Source organism: Carcharhinus amblyrhynchos, chromosome 11, assembly GCF_965287045.1.
Source record: "Carcharhinus amblyrhynchos chromosome 11, sCarAmb.v2.hapA, whole genome shotgun sequence".
NCBI classification, from domain to species: Eukaryota; Metazoa; Chordata; class Chondrichthyes; order Carcharhiniformes; family Carcharhinidae; genus Carcharhinus; species Carcharhinus amblyrhynchos.
Window position 1 is genome coordinate 48,358,144 of NC_137334.1, and position 24,179 is coordinate 48,382,322.

The 24,179-nt window shown below is 42.7% G+C and overlaps 1 protein-coding gene across 7 annotated transcripts in view; it reads left to right on the forward strand.

Annotated features, from left to right (window-relative positions):
* myo3b (myosin IIIB) overlaps positions 1-24,179 on the forward strand; it is a 542,791-nt gene that overhangs the window by 478,450 nt on the left and 40,162 nt on the right. The gene's annotated exons all lie outside the window — the stretch shown is intronic.

The window sequence follows — 24,179 nt, forward strand, 5'->3', positions numbered from 1 at the left end:
TAGTGGAGGACATGCCCTCTATATCAACAGGGATGAAGTGGAAACGGTCGAGAGCTTCAAGTTTCTAGGTGTTCAGATCGCAACAACCTGTCCTGGTCCCTCCAAGCCATTGCTATATTTAAGAAAGCCCACCAACTTCTCTACTTTCTCAAGAGGCGAAGGAATGTACCATAGAAAGCATCCTTTCTGGATGTATCACAGTTTGGTATGGCTCCTGCTCTGATTAAGACCGCAAGAAACTATAAAGGGTTGTGAACGAAGCCCAGTTCATCACGCAAATCTATCTCCCATCCATTGACTCTATCTACAGTTCCCGCTGCCTCAGAAAAGCAGCCAGCATAATCAAGGATCCCACGCACCCTGAATGTACTCTTTTCCAACTTTTTCCGTTGGCAAAAAATCCAGAAGTCTGAGATCACCTACCAACTGACTCAAGAACAGCTTCTTCCCTGCTGCCATCAAACTTTTGAACGGACCTACTTCGCACTAAGTTGATCTTTCTCTAAACTCTAGCTATGACTGTAACGTTACATTCTGCCTCCTCTCTTTTCTTTCTCTGTGATCAGAATGTTTTATCTGTCTGGCAAGAAAAGAAACAATACTTTTCACTGTATACTAATACATGTGACAATAATAAATCAAATCAAAATTTCTAAACATATCCAAAACAGCTTCCCTTACATCTTGGAGCATGCACCTTACCATTATCACCCAGGAATATTCTTGAAAAATATCAGATAGAGTTTTCCCAAAAAATTTTTAAGTGTCAACAGGTGAGGAAATGGTGGGTTTCCTTGTCGACTTTTGGTAGGGAACACAAATTTTCATCACCCTGTGCAAAACAGGAGCTGTCAGGCGATTCTTGCCGGGACTTGGGGGGGTGGGGGAGGCAGGATTGGAGCCTAATCTTGCTGGTGAAGCCAGTTGCTGAGCTTTAGGGGCACCATTTCACACAGGTGCCGTAATCAAGCACCACCACCCCCCACCCCCTCAACCCCACCCCGGACATTGGGACCCAGCAGCGATCGCTCCCTATACCAGCCCCACTACCTCCACCCTCCCCCACTGATCGCCCATGTAGTATTCCCCCCAATTACTGCCCCTGCAAAGTTACCCCCTTCGCAACTCTGCAGAATTTGCCATCCCAAGTGCTGCCCCTGCAGATTTCCCCCCTTCTCCCCGATCGCTGCCCCCACCAATCAACACCCTCTTGATATTAGCAAGAAACGATTGCACAAACAGTGAGAACTCTGACCTCTCTCTCATTAAACAACAAATAAAATAGTATTTGTTAAAGTAGAAAAAAGCTGATAAAACTACAAAGAATAATCTTATACTTCAGCAAATTAACAGTAAGCACTTAGTACCTCAATTAGTGAAAACCCAAAAGCCAGTTGCCTCTGCAATCTGAAACTCTGTTGAGACCCCTGTTTCCCAAACATCAACCATAAACCTATTGGTTAAATCTAGTCATTGATTACTGCACTGTACAGCTAAAGTGACAAGGACTTGGGAATGGTCTTCAGTTCAGCATTGCATAAATTCGCTTTTGCATTCAGCACTTCATCTCTAGCTGAACTGTTTCCTGAAGATTGCTGCCCCTCTCTCTTGCTCTACTGCTGCCTTCAGCCCCCAATCTCTGGCTGAACTGGTTCCTAGGGATAGCTGTCTCTCTCTTGCTGCTGCTTCTTCAGTAACTCAGCTGTATCTAAACTGCTTCTTGGCTCTCAGCAGTCTGACAAATATTTGTATTAATTGCAAATAATACCCTGTTTCCTATTCTTTCCTTTCTCCCAGTAGTTGCCCAGACATGGTTTACAAAATACATGGCCGTTTGATTTTACTTGTCCAACAAAAAACATTTATTTTAATAATACCCTACCATTTTGTGATAATTGATTCAATCCTATATGTAACCTTGAAAATCTTAGTGAAAAAATGTGCATTTGACACACTTACCGATGAATTAGTCAGCAATCGAATAGACTGTGGAGCCCACAAGCAACTGCAATAAAATGTAATGCTGCAAAAAGCCATCAGCATTTCCATGAAACGGTGTGAGAAAACAGCAGACTTTAAGTGAGAAGCAGAAGTTTTCATAATGCAGGGTATGCACTGTCCCAACAGCGAAGGCCAGAATAGCATTCTTGCGTATGATAAACGCTGCAATAAATATAACAAGTGGAAACATTTCACAAAATGCTGCAGATTGAAACCACAGCAGCCTTCCTTTGCCACTAGCCACATTGCAGCTTGTCAGTCCTCCAAGGGGAGGAAGATCAACAAGGTGAATGAACTGGAGCTCAGCCAAAGTAACCAAACCACTGAGCCTCCACCAACACTTTATTGGAAGTGTCAACACCATCACAGAAAAGAATGAGATCTTCACCACCCTGGGCATGATTGGCAGCAACTCAAAAGAGAAGATAGCATGGTGGCACAGTGCTTAGCATTGCTGCCACACAGCACCAGAGACCCAGGTTCGATTCCCAACCTGGGTCACTGTCTGTGTGGAGTTTGCACATTCTTCCCATGTCTGCATGGGTTTCCTCTGGGTGCTCTGGTTTCCTCCCACAGTCCAAAGATGTGCAGGTTAGGTGGATTGGCCATGCTAGGTTGCCCCTGAGTGTCAGGGGGACTAGCTAGGGTAAATGTAGGGGGGATAGGGCCTCTGTGGGACTGTGGTCAGTGCAGACTCTATGGGCCAAATAGCCTCGTTCTGCTCTGTAGGATTCTATGATCCAGGGATTCTAAGATAAAGATTGACACTGGAGCAAAGTGTAACATAGGCCCAGCCAAATGCTGCAGGAACTATACCCATATGCAGCACCAGACCCGAGCACCCAGGTGACTTTATGGTCTGTGGCAGGCAAGCCATCCACATTGAAAGTGTGGCCATTCTCCATTGCACACAGGGCAACTTCAAGTTTCGTATGTTTGACCAGAAAGTTGGGTCTTTGGGACAGCATTACACTGGAGCTCATCCAATCTGGTCCAGAGGTGCATGCTCTGCAGCAGCAGGTCCCAGAAATGATGGACCTTTTCAACTGCAATGTTATTGATAAGCTGCCAGTAATATACCATATGAGAGTAGATGACTAAGTACCACTAAAATGTTGCGCTCCAAAAAGAGCACCAATAGCCATGAAGCAGAAAGTGGTCAATGATCTGCATCAGATGATGACACTGGGTGTCATAACTCCCATAAATGAGGCCGCAAGAATGGATTTCAGCAATCGTGGCTGCAGTATTGAAAGTTGGCATGGTCAGAAATTGCATTTATCCAGTGCACCTGAACAAGACATTGCTCAAATCTCATCACCCTATGAAGACAGTGGAAGAGGTGATAGACTTCCCTGTGCTGAGGTTTTCAGTATCCTGGATGCAAAATGTGGGTTCTGGCAGATCTCACTAGATGATGAATTCTCAAAACTTACCACATACATGTCTCTGGTAGGCTGATATCATTTACTGTGTATGTCCTATGGAATCTTCACTGGTAGCAATGTCTTTCAGTGGTTCATGGAGCAACTCTTTGGAGCCAACCCTGCAAAGTCATCATTGATGACATCCTAGTTTGAGGTTCTACCATGCAAGAACATGAAGAATGTCTTAATCTCACCTGTTCAGAATCAGGACCATTGAACTGAATCTTAACCTGCTAAATGAAGATTGAGATCAACCAGGTTCCCAACATGAATCACTTACTCAGCCAATGGAGTAAAACGAAATCCAGACAAAATAATGGCTGTATGACAGGTGGCCATCTCCATGGACAAGCATATTTTAAAGCACTTCCTTGGTGACAAATGATCTTTCTGAGTTCATTGCTTGTTACAGTGAGGTCACTGGACCTCTTTGTCAGCTCCTCCACCAGGATCGTGCTGTCAGGAGCACCACACAGCAGTCTTCAACAGATTCAGTTAGACACTCATAGCTCCATCAGTGCTGCAATACTTTGATGATTGAGCACCCATACTGATATCAGCAGATGCCTCCCAGCATGGAACTGACACAGTCTGTATCCACAATGGATAATGCCTGGTCAAACGGTCAGGATCTAGACTGCTCAGGGCCAAAACAAGATTGCAGTGGTACACAGCAGAACGACGCATGATGGACTATGCACCAGTTCCAACAGCTTAATCTGTACATCACCCTATATAAATAGTTATGTAATGTGAGCCTGTTCCATTCGTACATTATAAAATAGTTCGTACACAGTTACTGTTCGCACACATTATCACATGTCAGTGCTACCAGTTGTCCCAACTTAAATAGGGAAAAATGATGACGCAGCTACTTAAAGGACAGGTATGTATGAGTTCTCCCCAGAACACAGGGAGAGTATAAGCTTGTAGTGCTAATGTTGTTCCAAGTCCTTGGTCACCAGTTATTGGAACTCCGCAATTCCACATGTTAATTGTGCATTGCGATTTTCCATCCCCTCCTTTTTGGAGGACTGTCCAATTTAATCCCCCTAGTCTCTTTAAAATACTATAAACAGCAATCCTAAAAACGTCAAACTTTTCTTTCCAGTGAGAACATGCCCAATTTATTTAATCACTCCATCTCCTCAATCAATATGGTTTTTCTGTTCTTAAACTTTCAATAGCTGCAATATATTTTTTGTACCACGCTGATCAGTAGTGAACACAGTATTCTAAGAATGCTCGCACTATTGTTTTGCAAAGTGTCACAGTGCACCTCTGGAACAGCCTCTGGCACCATGTGCAGAGGAAATAAGTTTGTCTCTTGGGGAAAAAGAGGACAAGAAACCTATTGAGCACATTTGCTACTTATTCAGTATCAATTGTCATGCTCTCATTTATCCAATTTTCAGTAACTGCACTTCATCTCTTGCATTTCTTTTTCTCTTTGAAGCTAATGAACTTTTATTGTTGTCCATTATTTTTCTCTCAATGTTCAATTTTAAAATTGTATTTGTTATTTTGATAGCCAACAGTATTGAAACAGGTCTTAAATTCAGTGCCATTTCCCTTCATGGTGTTAAATCTTTTCTTTATTATGAGTTGCTCTGCAATCCCATTCAACCAGATAGAAATGCTTCATTCCTTTGCTTTACATGCGTATGCATTACTACACTTAATTCAAATTCTGCTTAACCTACAGTTCCTCTACTCTCTCTAACCATATTCAAACTCACCAGGCACATGTTGACAAGGTTTCCCAGGTGCTTGCAGTTTGTTTTCCTTACTCTAAAATTTGTTAATTTTGTTTGGATTTATCGAATTCTACTCACGTAAAATATGACTTGATACCTTACCTATGTTCCAAATTACAAGTCAAATATTTATGGATGTTTAGAAAATCTCCACAGCCACTGAACCACTAGCTACCAACTCATTCTTTGCTGCAGCAATCCCTATTCCTGGGGACAGATCATTCACATAAAATAAAGTCACTGCTAATGGCATTTTCAACCATATGTGGACAGGTATTTTGGCAAAATGGGACAATATTATAAAGCAGTGATGTGTCGTTGCATTGGAGGGAGAGGCAGACGATTGTCATCAGAAAATAAACCATTTATCCTGAACTCATCCATGATTTAGTTGTGGTTTTCCTAAATGAATTAATTTCTTTGAGATTGATTATCATTGGGCAGAGATGTTTTCTCTTCAGTTACAGGTGTTGTACAGTAATTACTCCTCCCTCCCTGTCAATTCTGCACTGATACCTGAATTGACAATTAACCAACAGAACTGAGTTGCACCCTTGAATTCCTTTTCCCACCTAGATTATGCACCTGCAATGCTAAGAAGTGGTAGACATTTCTGGGTAAAATATTTTCTTAATGCTGCTAAATAGGATGTGGATGATTATTTTGTTCCCTCTTTCTTTTGGCTCCATACAGCACCTTCTGCAAACAGTATCAACAAAGACTGCAATCTGATAATGTAAGCTTTTGTCATTGTAAATTCTTCAGTTGTGGCCTGTGGTGCATCCTCAATGTTTTTTCACCATTGGCGACTTTCCTTCAGTTGCCTGTGTGTGTACTATAATAAAATCTTGTAGTTTGTTAATTTTTTGTGAGATATCTTTGAATATCTTTACTATGTTAAAGACACAATTTGTTGTTGTAAACATTCTTCGACGAAACTAAAAGAACCTGCTGTTATGGGGATCGGTAAATGCAACAAGCCATTCAAAGTCCATTTACTTTGGTGGGACTGGAAAATACCACTGGTGGGAAGGGCTGTAAAGTTCTAGCCTACATTTTGGACATGTTAGTGCAAAAGTAAAAATCAATGCTAGCGGAGTCAGTAAGTTGTATTTCAAAATAAAACTACAGTAACTTTTTTATATCTTGCAAAAATGTAGTAGTATTCAGACTACATCCAAAGTGAAACTCAAATCACATCCTGAGTTCAAAAGAAACTGAATCAGACTTTGTAGAAATATCACAATTATGATAATTACTTAAACATAGTGGCTGAAATTATCTGGCCATTTATGCAGGCTGGATCTTCCAGTTCCGCCAATGGCAAGCCTCCGTCGTGTGTTCCTCAGCGGCAAAGGGTGTGCACTATGAGAAAACTTGTTGACAGCAAAACATGTTTGGGGGAGGTGGGGGGGGGCAGAAAATCCTGCCCATTAGGTGTGAAATCAGGTTCAGTAGTGCTTTTGCTTTGGTATTCTGGGTGCCAGTTGATGACTAAAATAATATCTGATGCACATGTGCACAACCGGCTGCTAATCATGCTGGACATCTTGTTAACATGCAGAGCTAACGTCCAACAAAAGTATGCAAAACTGGTAGAATATGTGTTAATCAGCTGTTTTTGGAGCCCAACCATCCAGCCCATATCGTCCCTTAGCTTCACATTGAATACACATTAAGATGCACATGGGATCCACCAATAACCCACCCCCACCCACTGGTCCAAGCAGCAGTATCTTAAGGGATCAAAAACATTTTTAAAATTAATTAATGGGATGTGGGCATCATTGGTGAAGCCAGCATTTATTTCCCATCTCTAGATGCCCCTCATGAAATGATGGTGAGCTGCCTTGTTGAACTGCTGCTGTCCCTGGGGTGTAGGTACAAACCATAGTGTAGTTCGGGAGGATGTTCCAGGACCTTCACCCAGCAAAAGAGAAGGAAAGTGATATATTTCCAAGTCAGAATGGCAAGTGACTTGGAGAGGAGCCTCCAGGTCATTCCCAGGTGTTTACTGCCTTTGTCCTTCTAGTTGGTAATGTTACGGGTTCATAAGGTGCTGCCTAAGGAACCTTGGTGAATTCCTGCAGTGAGTCTTGTAGATGGTACATACAGCTGCCACTGTTCATCAGTAGCGGAGGGATTGAATGTTTGCAGAAGGGATAACAATCAAGTGGCTGCTTTGTCCTGGGTTCTATCAAGCTTCTTGAGTGTTGTTGGAGCTACACTCATCCAGGCAAGTGGAGAGTACACCGTTACACTCCTGACCTGTGCCTTGTAGATGGTGGACAAGCTTTGGGTGGTTAGAAGATGAGTTATTCACCAAAGGATTCCTAGCCTTTGACCTGCTCTAGTAGCCATAGTATTTATATGGCTGGTCCGATTCAGTTTCTGGCCAATGGTAACCCCCAGAATGTTGATAGTGGGGGACATGATAATGCCATTGAATGTCATGGGACAGTGGTTAGATCCTCTGTCATTGGAGATGGTCATTTCTGGCATTTGTGTAGTGTGAATGTTACTTGCCACTTGTTAGCCTAAGCCTGAATATTGTCCAGGCCATGCTGCATTTGGACATGAACTTCTTTATTATACAAGGAGTTGTGAATGGCTTTCAACATTGTGCAATCATCAATGTACATTCTCACTTCTGACATTATAATGGGAGGAAGATCATTAATGAAGCAGCTGAAGATAGTTTGGTCTAGGGCACTACCCCAAGGAAATCCTAGAACTAAGAAGATTGACTTCCAACCACCACAACCATCTACCTACTTACGGATTAATTGCTAAATGATTTCTCCTGCAAAATTCTACAACTACTTGGTGCATTTGATTATTTCAAGTTGCAAAAGTGTACAGGGATTGTTGTGACATGACCTGGAGAAGTTTTCTTGACTGGGAAAGTGAGTAGAAGTCACACACAACTGGACAAACTGCTAGTAGAGGGAAGAAAAGAAGAACTTTCAGCAAAAGATCTCATTCATCCAGGATGTTTGGGCAGCAATTCTCTTACCACTAAACCTCAGCAAATAATAGTGGGAGAGACATCTGAACTTCAGTAACTTCACATTGGTATCTGCCACCTGCTTAAAACCACAATGCAATCTCAGAGAAAGGGCAAGGGCCATATTACAAATAACTGTGAAGGTGACCATGGTGATGAACTTTTATGCATCTGATTTCTTTCAGGCTGGAGCTGAAGATATTTGCAAAGTCTCACAGTTTGTCATCTATTGTTGTGTAAGGAGGTCATTCAGGCTGTCTATTCACTGAGAGCTAACTACATTTCATTCTCAATCAACGGAGATCAGCAGGCAGAGTGAACACACAGTTTGCAAGGATTGCAAGCTTCCTGCTGGTGCAGGGCTCCACTGACTGCATGTGTATCACTTTGTGGGCACCACATATAGACTCTGCCATATACTGGAACAGAAAGGAATTGTGCTCCCGCAACATTCAGATAGTGTGCAACCATAGGCAGTGAACCGTGCAACCTAAAACTGGTACCCTGGCAGCAATCACGATTCTTTCATTCTTTAGCAGTCTAATGTGCTGGCTGCATTTGAACACGTTTGCTACCAAATAAACCTGTTGGACTTTAACCTGGTGTTGTGAGACTTACTGCATTTGAACCACCATGGTGAAACAAAGGATGGCTATTTGGTGACATGGTTCATAAATTCCATATGCAATCCATGTTCACATGTGCAGCATGCATAGAATAGAAGACATTATGCCACATAAAATGTGATAGAGATGGGCATTGAATTGCTGAAGCAATGATTTGGTCATCAGGGCCACTCTTGAAGGGCCCTGCAGTACTCAGCAGAGAAGGTGTCAACATTTGAAGTCATCTGCTACATGCTGCAGAGCTCACCACCATGAGGAGCAGTCATTGACACCAGCTATACAGTCATCAGCAGAGCAGAACTTGAAGAGGAGGAGGTAGGAAGAAGACAACCTAGACAGCCAGCTTTTGTATCAATAGTCTATGCAGAACTACTTTGAGAGCAACACTATTAACCATAGCCAGAAATCCCAATGTATCTACAGTCCCACACCTTACCTTTCCTCTGTCACTGACCAGCACAACATGCATTTGGCCAAAAAGGAAAAATAAAAACTGCTATAAAGTAAGCACTCGAAACCAAACAAGGCTTGAATTTTCTTTCCTCCCCAGCAATGAGTTTGGAACCAGGGGACATTTAATCAGGTAGGTGGGTGGGATGTGTGCCACCTTCCTGTCTCCATCCCAACTAAGTGCCAGGAAGGCCCATGGTTGCCTTCCAGCCCTGCCACCCATTGAGACCCTTAAGTGGGCATTTGGAGAGGAAATTGGGAGGTCATTTGAGGGGAGATTGGGAAGACTGCAGTTATGAGGAGGTTAGAGTGTATGTTGGGGAATATTGGGAAGGATTAGAGTGGTGGTTGGGAGGGAGGTATGGAGGGGGGTTGGGGCAATATTTGGGAGAGGAGTTGGAGAAGGTTGGGGTTGGAGGGGAAATTGGGGAAATGTTAGAAGGGCCATTGTGGAGAAGTTGGGGGACATTAGAGCGGAGATTAGAGGGGTGGTTAGAGGGGATGCTGGGGGGTGATTAACTACAAATTTGAATTGTTTTTGTCAATGTAGTGATTTCTTTGTAGCCACTTTCCTAACATCAGTTGATTGCCCTGTGATTAATTATCTTAGAGAACCAGCATTGGGCATTCAATTTCACCATTGCTACAATCACTCTGCCTACTGCATGCAGATGCAATCAAAGAAAGACAAAACATACATTTATACAAAACCTTTCATGATGTCCCAAATCGTTTTACAGCCAATTAAGTATTTTTGAGTTGTAGTCACTGGAATAATGTAGACAGCGTTGTCAAATGGCAGAGCATAGGCTCAAGGAGTCAGGTGGCCTACCCCTACTTCCATTCCCAATACATACTTCTGTGTAGCAATCAGGGATGGATAGATAAACTGGGCTAGATGGCCATTGTCATCCATAAGTATCTGACGGACAGAGAGTGCTGTAGTTCTGTTTGTTTTGTTGTTAATGAAAGTTTACTGTGAGCAGGCTTTGTGGGGTGAGATTACCAGTGTGTAATGGGATTATAGTGAATCAGTAAACTGTTTATACTGCATGTAATTCTGAAGAGTCTTTCTTCAATCTTGTCCTTTTGTCTGTTTACATATTATCCCACTCTATCTTGATGATTTTTGAGATATTGAAATATATATTGCATTGTAGATATTGAAAATACATTGTTGTGAGAAGCAGCAATCAGCAAAGTCTCAGTCTTGCTGATCACGAAACAGATACAATTGTGAACCATTCAGTCTTTGTTCTCTGGTCTCTTAAAAGTTTGGTTAAACAGACAAACCTGAGGAGCTTGAAACAGGAGAAGCACCAGGGCCCGTGATTTTTTTTTCCCTGCCCTGTTCTTAAGTCTTGTGAAAATGGTGGGAAACATATAAATATTAGCTGCAAGTCCAAGAAGGCAACCAAGAAGGTAAATCAGGGTAGTGCAGTTGATGTTGTGTAATCAAGAAGGTAGATGGGGCAGTGCAGTTGATGTTGTCTACATGGATTTTAGCAAGGCCTTTGACAAGGTACCGCTTGGTAGGTTGTTGCATAAGGTTAAATCTCACAGGCTGCAGGGTGAGGTATCTAAATGGATATAAAATTGGCTTCTGGCGGGTGGTTGTAGAGGGGTATTTTTTAAACTGGAGGCCTGTGACCAACGGTGTGCCCCAGGGATCAGTGCTCGGTCCACTGTTATTTGTCATTTGTATTAATGATTTGGATGAGAATATAGGAGGCATCGTTATTAAGTTTTCAGATGGTACCAAGATTGGTGGACTAGTGGACAGTGAAGATCTTAATCAATTGGGCCAGTGGACTGACAAATGACAGATGGAGTTTAATTTAAATAAATGTGAGGTGATGCATATTGGTAGATTGAAACAGGACAGGACTTACTCAGTTAATGATAGGGCATTGGGGAGAATTACAGAACAAAGAGATCTGGTGGGTACATGTTCATAGCTCCTTGAAAGTGGAGTCACAGGTGGATAGAGTGGTGAAGAAGGTATTCAGCATGCTTGGTTTCATCAGTCAGAACATTAAATACTGGAGTTGGGACATCTTGTTGAAGTTGTTCAAGACATTGGTAAGGCCACACTTGGAATACTGTGTACAGTTCTGGTCACCCTATTATGGAAAGGATATTATTAAACTAGAAAGAGTGCAGAAAAGATTTACTAGGATGCCACCCCAATTTGATGGTTTGAGTTGTAAGGAAAGGCTGGATAGACTGGGACTTTTTTCTCTGGCATGTAGAAGACTGAGGTGTGATCTTATAGGGGTCTATAAAATAATGAGGGGCACAGATCAGCTTGATAGTCAATATCTTTCCCAAAGATAGGGGAGTCTAAAACTAGAGGGCACAGGTTTAAGATGAGACAGGAGAGATACAAAAATGTCCAGAGGGGCAATTTTTTCACACAGAGGGTGGTGAATGTCTGGAACAAGCTGCTAGAGGTCGTGGTAGAGGCGGGTACAATTTTGTCTTTTAAAAAGCATTTAGACAGTTACGTGGGTAAAATGGGTAAAGAGGGATATGGGCCCAATGCGGGCAATTGGGATTAGCTTAGGGGTTTAAAAAAAAAGGTGGCATGGACAAGTTGGGCTGAAGGATCTGTTTCTATGCTGTAAACCTCTATGACTCTATCACTCCTGAATGTTAGAGATTATTGGTAGGTGGATGATGGGAATGTGGTGACTTGAGCAATGCATGTGCAAGTAGGTGGGATATGACATTTGAAGATGCTTTCAATGACCTTGACCACCCAAGTGAGGTCATTGAAAAATGTGCAGTACTGCGTCCAGTCAAGGGGACTAGACTCTTGGAAATGGCCTTCACAGCTGTGTGCTCCTACTGTTGTTTGGCTGTGTGTTTGGGAGGGCCTCCTGGTCTCCACCAGATATAGGCCATCTCTCCTCCTTTCCACCTCTTTCACTAGTGCAACATCAAAAACCTTAGAGCCCTGTTTTCCCCATGTTGCAGCATTTCTCACTGTTCCGGCAGCATGGTGGCACAGCGGTTAGCACTGCTGCTTCACAGGGTCCGGATTCGACTCTGGCCTTGGATGACTGTATGGAGTTTGCACATTCCCTCTGTATCTGTGTGGGTTTCCTCTGGGTGCTCCGTTTCCTCCCACAGTACAAGGATGTGCAGGTTAGGTGGATTGGCCATGCTAAATTGTCCCCTAGGGTCCAAAGATGTGTAGGTTAGGTTGATTAGCCATGATAGATGTGCAGGGTTGCAGGGATAGGATGGGGATGTGGGCCTGGGTAAAATGATCTTTTGGAGAGTCAGTGCAGACTCGATAGGCCGAATGTCCTCCTTCTGCACTGTAGGGATTCTATAGTTCCCAGGATATATTATTTCCTAAGCAAAATTTGACATGGAAGCACAGGAGGAGATATTAGGACAGATGACCAAAGGATCGGTTTTAAGGAACATTTCCATGGCCATTACCAGGAACTAACAAATTTAGCTCTAACTTGAGCTTTATCCCATAACTGTAGATCCACATTTTATTAACTTATCCCAGCTACTACTTTAGACACATGCATGTAGCAAGGTGAAATATACCACTGAATTTAATTTAAAATATGCATTGGGAAAACAGTTTACATGAGTAGTTCGTAACCAATATCCCTGTGATGCAATCAGCATGGTAGCACAGTAGTTAGCACTGCTGCTTCATAGCTCTGGGGACCTGGGTTCGATTCCTGGCTTGGGTCACTGTCTGTGTGAAGTTTGCACGTTCTCCTCATGTCTGCGTGGGTTTCCTCCAGGTGTTCTGGTTTCCTCCCTCAGTCCAAAGATGTGCAGGTTTGGTTAATTGCAGTAAGAAGTCTGACAACACCAGGTTTAAGTCCAACCGATTTATTTGATAGTAAACTCACAAGCTTTCAGGGTTTGTTCCTTTGTCAGGTGAATGGAGAGTTCTGGCCTCAGACAGAGCATATAAAGCACAGACAGTTTACAGATTACTGATTAGAATGCGAATCTTTACACCTAACCTGCTGTTCAAGTCCTAAAGTGGCCGACAGTGAGTGGAAGGAGCACTGATCACAGGTTAAAGAGATGTGTATTGTCTCCAGACAGTACAGTAAGTGAGGTTTTAAAAACCCAGGCAAGTCACGGGGGTTACAGATAGTGCGACATAAATCCAAGATCCCTGTTGAGACCGTCCTCATTTGTGCGGAACTTGGCTATCAGTCTCTGCTCAGTGACTCTGTGCTGTCGTGTGTCGTGAAAGCAGCCTTGGAGAATACTTACCCGAAAGTCAGAGGCTGAATGCCCATGGCCACTGAAGTGTTCGCCAGCAGGAAGGGAACAGTCTTGTCTGGTGATTGTTGAGCGATGTTCATTCATCCATTGTTGTAGCATCTGCATGGTGTCCCCAATGTACCATGCTTTGGGACATCCTTTCTTGCAACGTATCAGGTAGACAACGTTGGTCGAGTTGCAAGAGTATTTACCGTGTACCTGGTGGATGGTATTCTCACGTGTGATGATGGTATCCATGTCGATGATCTGGCATGTCTTGCAGAGGTTGCTGTGGCAGGGTTGTGTGGTATTGTGGTCACCGTTCTCCTGAAGGCTAGGTAGTTTGCTGCGAACAATGGTCTGTTTGAGGTTGTGTGGTTGTCTGAAAGCAAGAAGTGGGGGTGTGGGGATGGCCCTGGCGAGATGTTCGTCTTCATCAATGACATGGAAGACTCCGGAGAAGATGTTGTAGCTCCTCCGCTCCGGGAACGTACTGGACGACGAAGGGTACTCTGTCCACTGTGTCCCTTGTTTGTCTTCTGAGGAGATCGATGCGGTTTTTTGCTGTGGTGCATCGGAACTGTTGATCTATGAGTCGAGTGCCATATCCTGTTCTTATGAGGGCATCTTTCAGCGTCTGGAGGTGTCTGTCACGATCCTCCTCATCTGAGCAAATCCTGTGTATACGGAGGGCTTGCCCATAGGGGATGGCTTCTTTAACATGTTTAGGGTGGAAGCTGGAGAAGTGGAGCATTGTGAGATTGTCTGTGGGCTTGCGGTACAGTGAGGTGCTGAGGTGACCATCCTTGATGGAGATGCATGTGTCCAAGAATGCAACTGATTCTGGGGAATAGTCCATAGTGAGTCTGATGGTGGGATGGAACTTGTTGATATCATCATATAGTTGTTTCAGTGATTGTTCACCATGAGGCCAAAGGAAGAAAATGCCATCGATGTATCTAGTGTATAGCATCGGTTGAAGATTCTGTGCGGTGAAGAAGTCTTGTTCGAACCTGTGCATGAAGATATTGGCATATTGAGGTGCGAATTTGGTCCCCATGGCTGTTCCGTGTGTCTGGATGAAAAACTGGTCATTGAAGGTGAAGACATTGTGGTCCAGGATAAAGCGAATGAGTTGTAAAATTGCATCTGGAAACTGGCAGTTATCGGCATTGAGTACTGAGGCAGTCGCAGCAATGCCATCGTTGTGGGGGATGTTGGTGTAGAGCGCCGAGACATTCATTGTGACGAGGAGTGTCCCTGGTTCAACTGCTCCATGTGTGCTGAGTTTCTGTAGGAAGTCCATAGTGTCGCGACAAAAGCTGGGGGTTCTTTGTACAATGGGTTTCAGGATACCCTCGACATAGCCGAAGAGGTTCTCACACAGAGTCCCATTGCCTGATACGATGGGACGGCCCGGTGTGTTTGCCTTGTGTATCTTTGGGAGACAGTAGAGATCTCCAACGTGGGGAGTACATGGAATGAGAGCACGGAGGGTGCTCTGAAGGTCCGGATCAAAGGTCTTGATCAGATTGTTGAATTGACGACTGTGTTCTTTGGTTGGGTCTGTGGGTAACTGTCTGTAGTGTTCCTCATTGTTTAGTTGTCGGTATACTTCTTTACAGTAATTCGTTCTGTTCAGTATGACAATGGCCCCTCCTTTGTCTGCTGGTTTGATGACAATATTGCGGTTGGTCTTGAGAGCGTGGATGGCGTTGCGTTGTGCTTGGGTGATGTTCGGGGCTGTCTTATGAGTGCAGCTGATGAATCTGGTGTTAAAGCACCTCCTGATGGTTTGGGCATACAAGGCCAGTCGAGGGCAGCGGCCTTCCGGAGGAGGCCAATTGGACTCCTTCCTCTTAGGTTGCTGCACTGTGGATCTCTCTGTCGGCTGTTCTGGTTCATCGGCTGTCTCATTGTGTTCGCTGTTGGCCTTTTGGGGTTTGTGGAAAAACTGCCGCAGCTTCATTGGCCTGATGAATTCCTCTGTGTCTGCTGCGAGATTGATGGGGTCCATTTTGGTGGTGGGGCAGAAATTTAGCCCTCGGCTGAGAACTTCGATTTCATCTGGTTGAAGTGTGTAGTCCGACAAGTTGACAATGGACCTCCCTGCGGTAGTGCTGTTTTCTACTGTGGTGCTGGGGGAGGCTTGGTTGTTGCTGATGGTGATGCCAAGTTTTTCAAGTTTCCTGTTCTTGGTGTGCATGTAGGTGGTGTAGTTTCTTTGTCTCATCTGCTTGGCAGAGTTTCGCAGTTGGTCTGTGTCCTGAGCGCAAGTTGAGAATATGTGTTCCATTTTAGTTTCCAGGGTGCGGCGTTTGCTGTAAAGCTGGTGTATGAGGTGGTTGAGGAGTGTGAGAGAGGTGCGACGGCAAAGTCTCTCAGCGTAGTCTGTGTTATAGGTTGCCCTGAGTGGGTTTGTGATCTGTAGTCCTTTTGGTATCTTGTCTGCTTTCTTGCATCTCTGTAAAAACTTGATGTCTGAGTCGATATGCACAATCTTCTAGGTTAATTGGCCATGCTAAAATAGCTCCTTAGTGTTCTGAGATGTGTAGGTTAGAGGGATTAGCAGGTAAATTTGTAGGGAGATGGGGGGAGGGAATGGGTGGGATTGTGGTTGGTGCAAACTTGATGGGCCAAATGGCCTCTTTCTGCACTGTAGGGTTTCTACGATGATTCCACGAGCTAAGCAAGGCCTTGGGGTTCAGAGGCTTAAAGGTGCTATACTTTGGCAATACAACTGAGCCAATCCTCTGTCAGCAATAATTTGATACCAAGATCAGACAAGTGTGTAATTCTTAAGGTATTGTTGGTGATTGATCAGCTATCTGTGCAATTAATGTGGAGGTCGATAATAGTCACAAAGAAAAAGAGAAGGCCACTTATCCCCTCAAGCCTGTTTTCCTACTGAGTAAAATTATAGCCATATACCTGATTTTGTTCCACAGCCTTGATACGTCTGACAAAAGTCTATTAATTTTCTTTGAGGTTACAATTAATATAGCATCAATTAGTGTTTGCAGAAAAGGGTTCCAAACTACTACATGAAGAAGTTTTTCATATTTTCACTCCTAAGAAGTGTAGCTTTAACATTTGACACTGTGACCTGTTCTGAATCTTAAGTACCAATTGGCAAAATAATTTTCCCCAATCTACTTTATTTGTTCCCCTTAATATCTTGAAAATTTTGATCAAGCCACCCCTTAACCTTCTAAATTCCAGAGAATACAGGCTGTGGCTATTTGATCTTTCCTTGTAGCCGAAACCTTGGAGTCCAGGTATCATTCAGGTAAACCATCCAAAGGTGTGTGTCCAGAATTGCTTTCAGTACCCCAAGTGTGTTCTAGCCAGGGCTTTTGTAGCAAAGCATATTTTTTTTTTTGCCCCTTGCGTTCTGGCGCTCTGTATAGAAGACTAGCATGCCATCAGCTTTTTTGATTATGTTCTTTATCTGTTCATGATCTTTTAATGATCAATGTATTTGGACTCCCAAGTCTCTTTGCACCTCCATTATTTCTATATTTTCATGATTTAGAAAGCACCCTGGTCTCTCAAAGTGGGTGAGCTCACATTTGCCTACATTGAAATCCATTTGCCTCAATTTTGACCATCCATTTAATTTATCAATATCTCTTTATAATTTTACATTTCCACCCATGTTGCTTATAATACAGCCTATCTTTATATAATTCGCAAATCTGGATATTTGACTGTCTTTCCTGTCGTTGAAGTCATAATAAATATTAATAATTGAGGCTCCAACACAGACCTGGGTGGGACACCATTGGTCAGTTCCTGCCAATTGGAGTATCTGCCCATTATCTTTATTCTCTCTCAATTCCTAACAGGTCAATAATTTGCCTTCAATTCCAAGATGCTTCAACTTTAGCTGACAGTCCCTTATGAAGAACTTTATCAAATGCCTTTTGGAAGTCCATATAAATAACATCCATGAACATTTGCTTGTCCACTGCCATAGATATTTCCTCAAAAATTTGAATTAGATTTGCCAGATATGATCTACCCTTTAAAAATCTAGACTGTTTCTCCCTGATCAGCTGAAATATTTCCAGGTGTTTAGGCACCTTTCCTTGACTTATAGACACTAGTAACTTCCCAACAACAGACATAAGGCTAACTGGCCTATAAATAACATAGAACAGTACAGCTCAGTACAGGCCCTTCAGCCCTCAATGTTGTGCTGAGCTATGTCTAAACCCAAGACCAAGCTATCCCACTCCCTATAATTCTGGGGTTCTCCATGTGTACATGGTTTCTCTGGTTTTCTTCTCTCGCATGTCTTAAAAAGCAGATGTATCTATACAACTGCTATCTAATCTGAAACAATGGTCCCCAAATCAAGAGAACTTTGGAAGACAACAGTTAGGGTTGGGAAATGGGATTATTCCCCCTTGTTTCTGGTAACTTTTTACGCCAGATTTCATAATTGGTGGAAAAGTTCTGGCTGAACAACCAATAGGCAAAGCTGGTAAACTGTGCGGTTCTAGCTGGTTAAACTCCAAAAGTAAGGTGGTCTCCTTAAAATATGGACGATGTCAGTTTACAGCTAAATTCTCTCTAAAATGAACTGAGGTATGACTTTTTAGAGGTGATTTCTTCATTGCACATCATATCAGTAAAACTCCAGTTTTTCTGGATTTCACAGTAGTTTGGTTTGCAGACTTTTAACCAAGTTGCTGGGTTTCTCCATATATCAAACAGCGAGTTGACAAAAAAATGTCTTTCCACTCCCATAGTTCCTTTTTACAGTGTGGCATTCATTTTCCTCTAATTACAACTCTGTAAAGTGGAATGGACAGTTTTCTATGTCAATGGCACCATTTACATGTCATTTGTGCCAACTTCTGTAAATTTGTATGAGCCAAAACACACACTTGAGTGCATTTTCCCCTTGTGTGGACTGTGAATATACAAGAGGAAACAATTTCAACCTGACAGACTTTTTGGGGTATTTTCATGGTATGTTCATGTCCACATGTGGGATGGGGTTTAAGGTTGGCAAAAATGTCAGTGCATTTGGAAGTTGCTCCCAACAGGCATCTTCTGGTTTTAATTTGGATGACTTCAGTTGTGTGTCAATAATCCTTCCAGAGAGATAGGTTAGCAACATGAATATTTAAATCACTGAATTGTCATGATATTTTAACTGGCATTTAAATTTCATAGTGCGTGCATGGGTTTCCTGGACTTTCTGAAAAGACAGCCTTGGACTCAAGGTGAGAGGAGAACATCAATTCATGAGCCATATTAAAGTTAGGCAAGGAACAGAAATGAATAGGCAATATCCACAGCTGCTTTCTTACTTACTACTGGAAAAGGTGTGTTAAAAGTATTTGCAGTGAGAGGCTAATTTCTGCACTATGAAGGTATGAATGATGACGTATCCACCATGCAGCTAAATTTTGAACATAGGTGATATAAGAAATGATCAAAAAGGATTACTGAGGACATCTAATTAGGATGGATAGTGCTATGGCTGCTTAGATTGAACCTTGGACAAGGAACATGATGACCAGGAGGAGCAGCAGCGGCCTTCTGTGGAAAGTCCAGCAGAAGATCTTAGACTGGCTGATGGCGGCTTTCTTGTTTGAATTTTGTATTCCCATTTGGGAAGTGCCTTGAGCTGGTGTTTAAAATATGTATCTGAATCAAAAGCACTCCATAGTCTAAAAATTGAATGTTACTGAGAACTTGCCAAAACAATGAGAAACATAAAAACTGGCAATGATAACGTATCCACCATGTAGCTTTTGAACATGGGTGATATAAGAAATGGTCAAAAAGAAGGATGACTGAGGACATCTGAAATGTGGAATTATTTTATGATGCACTCATAAATCTTAAGTTATTTTTCATATTGTTGCTAAAGACAAACGCTGTCATAGCAACCACTTATTTAAACTTCAGGGAGATACTTTCTCTCAATTATCATCCTACATGCTCATATTTGCCCATTTAGCTATAAATAGCCCTTAGGTCATAAAGGTGAGGGAGAGAGATTGGTGGCTTAGGTGGTGGGGGTTGGGAAGGTATTTTTCAACCATACTTTTTTTTGCAGACATTATTACTTATTTACTTATTTTGTCTAACATTTACCTACTTCATAAAATCCCTACAGTACAGAAGGAGGCCATTTAGTCCATTGGTTCTGCACCAACTTTCCTGAAAGAGCACCTTACCCAGGCCCACCCTCCACCTTGTCCTTGTAACCCCACACATTTACCATGGTTAATCCATCTAACCACATCTTTGTAGACTAAGGGGCAATTTAAGCATGGCCAATTCACCAAACCTGCACATCTTTGAAATGTGGGAGGGAACCAGAGTATCCAGAGGAAACCCACACAGAGACCAGAGAATGTGCAAACTCCACATAGTTACCCAAGGCAGGAATCGAACTTGGGTCTCTGGTGCTGTGAGACAGCCATACTTAACCTCTGTGCCACCATGCCCTCTTTCTCTGAAGCATCACAATCTGAATCAAGGGTATTTATTCCTGAGCCCTAGATGTCAAATATGTAGCATTCTCACATTCTACACATGAGCAAGTGTAAAGGGAAGATAGTTTGCTGGGAAGATTAGGAGCATAAACAATGTGCAAACTCCATTTCACTTCCTGGTACTGTAGGAGATGTCGTCCAGTATTTGTGAAGTTTATGATTTTCTAATTTCCACCCAGGATCCTTTGGATTCTAGCAAGTTCTAAATATATCGCTTGTGTGTTGCAGACTGGTAACTTGCACACTTTAGCTCTTGGGACTAAAGGGATCAAAGGATATGGGGAGAAAGCAAGAACAAGTTACTGAGTTGGATGATCAGCCATGATAATAATGGCAGAGCAGGCTCAAAGGACTGAACGGCCTATTCCTCCTATTTTCTAAATTTCTATTTATACGCTTATACAATGAATTGTTGTTTGATAGGAAGCAGCTCTTTGCATAATTTCCAGCCCTGAACATTTGCCATCTGGCCTAGTTCACATCTTTACATCAAACCTGGCCATAGAGCTCACAATGTATGCCTCTGGTTCTTCACAAAGATTGTGAAATGGCAGATCTTGGCCTTAAATTTTTATTTGTTACTCAGTGCTCTTTGCTGGTGATTAGGGCTTTCACTGATTCCACCTTCCCTATTCCATACAGAGCACTCACTGAATCACATACTGAAAAACAGTGAAACTCAAAGAGAGCAACACACATTCTTCTGCACACTTACTGAATTCATTGTGTGCCAAAGAAACGGATTTGCATGTTCCCCAACCAGAAACCATGGATGAACAGGGATATCCACTGCTTGCTGAAGTCCAGGTCTGAGGCGTTCAAGTCAGACGTCACTGACCTATACAAGAAAGCCAAATACGATTTAGGAGATCCATCAAAGATGCCAAATGACAGTACCGGACCAAGCTAGAGTCCCAGGCTAGCCACACTGACCCCCCCCCCCCCCCCCCCCCCCCCCTAACTATAGCCTGCAAAACATAACAGGCTCCAAGATGAAGGCACGTAAAATTGCCGGCTCCAAAGTATCCCTCCCTAATGAGCTCACTGCATTTTATGCTCGTTTTGAACAAGAGGCCAATGAGAGCATGCCCTCCATCCTGGAAGCCATGGATGAACCTGCATCTGGGGTCACCATTGCAAATGTCAAAACAGCTTTCTTGAAGGTCAACCCACGGAAAGCAATTGGCCAGGATGGGGTACCAAGACGTGCACTCAGATCCTGTGCGAATCAGCCGGTGGGGGTATTCACAGACATCTTCAACCTCTCTTTATAACAATCTAAGGTTCCTGTCTGCTTCAAGAAGACGATCATCATCCCAGTACCTAAGAAAAACCAAGCAGCGTGCCTATCGACCATGGCTCTGGCATCCATCATTATAAGTTCTTTGAAAAGCTAGTCATGGCACGTATCAATTCCAGCCTCCTGGACCACCTGGATCCACTACAGTTTGCCTACTGCTGCGACAGGTCTACAGTAGATGCCATTTCCCTGGCCCTGCAGTCAACCCTGGAATACTTAGATAACAAGGACACCTATGTCAGACTCCTATTTATTGACTACAGCTCAGCCTTCAACACTATTATTCCCATGAAACTCAACTCCAAACTCTATGGCCTGGGCCTCAGCACCTCCCTCTGCAACTGGATCCTAAACTTCCTAACACATAGACCACAACCAGTAAGGATAGGCAACAAAACCTCCTCCACGATCATCCTCAGCACCTATGCCCCACAAGGCTGTGTTCTCAGCCCCCCACTATATTCCTTATACACCTATAACTGTGTGGCCATGTTCCCCTCCAATTCAATTTTCAAGTTTGCTGACGACACCACCATAGTGGGTCAGATCTCAAGCATTGACCAGTCAGAGTACAGGAATGAGATAGAGAATCTGGTGAACTGGTGTGCAACGATAATCTTTCCTTCAATGTCAACAAAACAAAGGAGATTATCGACTTCAGAACATGTAATGGCAAACATGCTCCTGTTTACATCAACAGGGATGAAGTAGAAAGTTTTTAGATGTCCAGATCACTAACAATCTGTCCTGTTCACCCCATGCCAACACTATAGTTAAGAAAGCCCACCAATGCCGCTACTTTCTCAGAAGGAAATCTGGCATGTCAGTTATGACTCTCACCAACTTCTACAGACGCATTATAGAAAGCATTCTTTCTGGTTGTATCACAGCTTGGTATAGCTCCTGCTCTGCCCAAGACCATAAGAAAATACAAAAGGTCATGAATGTAGCTCTGTCCGTCACACAAACCAGCCTCCCATCCATTGACTCTGTCTACACATCCTGCTGCCTCAGCAAAGCAGCCAGCATAATTAAGGACCACACACACCTCGGACATTCTCTCTTCCATCTTCTTCCTTCAGGAAAAAGATACAAAAGTCTGAGGTCACATACCAATCGACTCAAGAACAGCTTCTTTCCTGCTGCTGTCAGACTTTTGAATGGACTTACCTTGCATCAAGTTGATCTTTCTCTACACCTTAGCTATGACTATAACACTACATTCTTCACTGTCTTATTTCCTTCTCTATGAACGGTATGTTTTGTCTGTATGGGGCACAAGAAACAGTACTTTTCACTGTATGTTAATACATGTGACAATAATAAATCAAATCCAATCAAACACACATTTCTATCAAAATGATCAAAGATATGATGAGCATCAGTTATATACACATTGTATTCTTTCCCTGTGTAAAAGTAGACCTTAGCATCGATGTCCTTGTAAAATGCCCAAAACAGTACAAAGACACTGGTTTCAGGACTGTTTATGACAACAGGCTCATTGGAACTGGCTCCCAATGCACTGACTATGAAGCAGTTCATATGTTGGTTTCTTCTTGGTTAGAGAACAGTGCTAGGATTGATACCACCTCCAGATCAGTTTTGGTGAAGATCATGACAATATTTCCACATCCAACTAAGAGTGTTATGTCATCAATGATCTCTTGTAGATCTGCACTATCTTTCATAGAGGGACTGGAGTAGGTTTTCTTTGCTGTCACAGTAAGACAAAATTTTTGACTGCTACTTCATTCATTTCTGGTCAAGAGAAAACATTTTATTGATTTGCATTCCTCCAACTCATCTCCATTCCTTTTCACCACTCTTGATGCTGTTGGTCTATCCAGAAGCAAGTAGATTACTCTTGACTTATCATTTTTGCTTGTCTCACAAAAGCTCTCAGTATTTGGTCAACAAACTGTCCAAATGTAGATTGTGCCTTCATGAATCAGTGCCGTAGTATCCCAGACCCTGTTGTCCCACTTGCAATTATATCAATGGAGGGGGCTGGATTGACTGACCTTTCAAGGAAGTGTAAGAGCAATGTTTTGTCTTGATGAGGGATCTATCATGATTAGTCAGAGCCAAAGGTAACATTCACAATGTATGAACCAGCATGTCACAATGCCCCCTTTTTTATTACTCCAACAGATAATTGTTTGGCAAATATGTTTCAATCTTTCAATACAGTTCTTTTAGAGAAATCTCCCGACCCTTTATTTTGATTACCATACATTTGCTTGTGTCTTTGAAACTCTTCAATTTTGTTTTCTTAATAGATCGTGAAAGCTGACATCCAAGTGCTGTATTATTTCTGAAAAAAATCATGAATGTTCCATCTCCCTTTTCTTTGGTCTCTGTAAGGTCCTAGACTACAGGTGCTGGTATAACTTGGCTCTGATGTTTTCAAGGAAGGATCAAAGCATTATCCATATTTCTAATGGTGTCCATGACATTCTTCACATCATTTTCATGGTGCTCCTGCCTTCTCTTGTTCAAGTCAATGCATAATTTCATTCACTGTTACCAGCTTCTGCTTATAGCAGCCCCCTCATGCTGTGACAAGGTCCATCTGTGTAAAATTCCCTTGTTGAGAGTAAATCCAATCAAACCTTCCTTTATTTTGGAATCACGATTGGGTGTCCATTCAAACGTTAATCACATGCAGTCTGGAAGAATCCTTACTTTTAATATCTTTGGGCAACAAGTTGTTCTGTTTGTAACTCTGCTTGTTTCATGCAGGCTGCCAGTTAATTGGCTAGCCAGTGTGAAATCATGCTTGCAGTCTTGATTGCATCCAAAAACACATATCGCTTCCACTTCCAAGACCGCC